Below are 1,670 nucleotides of genomic sequence, written 5' to 3'. Positions count from 1 at the left end.
CTCATTTATTTATATATATCAAAAAAATAAAATAATGTATTGGCATCAAAATGTACATAAAAGTTGAAAGGACCACTTCACCACTTTTCATACAATTGGTACTCACTAATGTTCATGATAAAATACTACCATTTTTTTCTACTCTGTGTCTCATAGGAGGGCTGTGGGTAGTTCAGAAACCCATCCACCAGTGACATCATCGTTTGGCAGTTTTTTTTTTATTAAACAAGATATTTTTAAAACATATTTAGATTTGTATTATCGTGAATTGATGATGTCACTGGTGGACAGGTTTCTGAACTGCCCACAGCCCTCCTATGAGACAGACCGAGTAGGAAAAAAAGGGTAGTATTTTATCATGAACATTAGTGAGGACCAATTTTATGAAAGCAGGTTGAAAAGTGGTCCTTTAAGAGCAAAAGTGCATCATCTTTAACATATTGCCACAACCAAAACAGTAGTTCTGCTGCCAAAAACACTGGGGTACCTAGTCCTTTGCAGCACGGCTTCGGCACTTATTGGTCATGGCTTTCTTCAAGCCCTCTGCAGTGAAAACATTTGTCCATGATGCCAGAGAGGAACACCGCAAGACGTAGTCTGCAGACAGAGAAGATGACATGACACAAGTCAGTCAACATGGGTTTCCCCCGGTTAAATATATACATTGTAAAGACTATATGACTCTCTACAGACTGAGCACAGCATAGCCACAGACGAGGCCAACCTGGTTCAGAGTGTACTGTACGTCCCACCAGCGCAACATGTTGAAACCAGCATTTCTTTACTGCACAAAGGCAGCCAAATTCCCCAATGATAATGTATTGGTGACATCATAAATTGAGAATATAATTTACAAAACCAAGACTTGTCAAGGATCAAGTATATTTATATGTCCCAAGCTGGGCCTTTTACAGCAGATAATAAAAGCCCTAAAAACACAACACAGTAAGACAGACATGTGTATACATTGTCACGAGATACCCCAAGATATATATCTATAAGTGGTTACCAACTCCACTGACTGGCCATCTATAACACTACTCTGAGGAACTAGTGGTGTGACAAATACTTACTGAACAGTGCATCCCTCTTCGCCTCATCCAGTTTGTTCTTCCCCTCTGGGATGACACCATGCTTTCCGTATACGACGGCATTGCGGCACTCCTCATGGGTGAAGAACACCTCGAACAAGGCTTGGAATAGCCTTTTGCAGTCCTTCCTGGCACGCTGGTGTATGGCTGCCAGCTGCACAGATGAAATCATCTGTCCACAGCCTGTGAATAGAGAGCGAGCAATTAACAAACTGCATTTTAAGACATCAGTTTTGCACTTGTAAGGCTCAGCTACTGACCCCTTTCTGCGCACCATGAAAACAGACAACTGTGACCTTCTGAAAACTTCACTATCTAGTTGCAGCTCACAACACGGATCACTCGCTACCAAGAACGTCAGGTTCAGTGTGAAATGTATGGCAAACGTATACATCCATACCTGGATATAGCTCCTGCTGCCCGAGGCTGGACACTCCAGACTCTAGGTCACCGACCAGGGTGATAAAGCCCTTCAGTGCGTCTAGTTGCTCAGAGCCTAGAACAAAGACAAAAAAATCTGAGTCTACTGAGTGTATTTGTAAAACAATAAGATTGAGTACTGTTCTATATAGCTCTACA

The 1,670-nt window shown here is 41.9% G+C and overlaps 1 long non-coding RNA gene across 1 annotated transcript; it reads right to left on the bottom strand.

Annotated features, from left to right (window-relative positions):
• Positions 1 to 270: 270 nt before the first annotated feature.
• LOC308090174 lies at positions 271 to 1,194 on the bottom strand. Its single transcript, XR_013933591.1, has 3 exons — positions 1,074 to 1,194; positions 488 to 597; positions 271 to 315 (listed from the first exon to the last, which is right to left on the bottom strand). It is a non-coding gene; the product is annotated as an uncharacterized lncRNA (long non-coding RNA).
• Between the last annotated feature and the right edge of the window lie 476 nt (positions 1,195 to 1,670).

This window comes from Gymnoscopelus braueri (assembly GCF_963280865.1).
Source record: "Gymnoscopelus braueri genome assembly, chromosome: 8".
NCBI classification, from domain to species: Eukaryota; Metazoa; Chordata; class Actinopteri; order Myctophiformes; family Myctophidae; genus Gymnoscopelus; species Gymnoscopelus braueri.
This window is presented reverse-complemented; position numbering and strand designations above follow the sequence as displayed.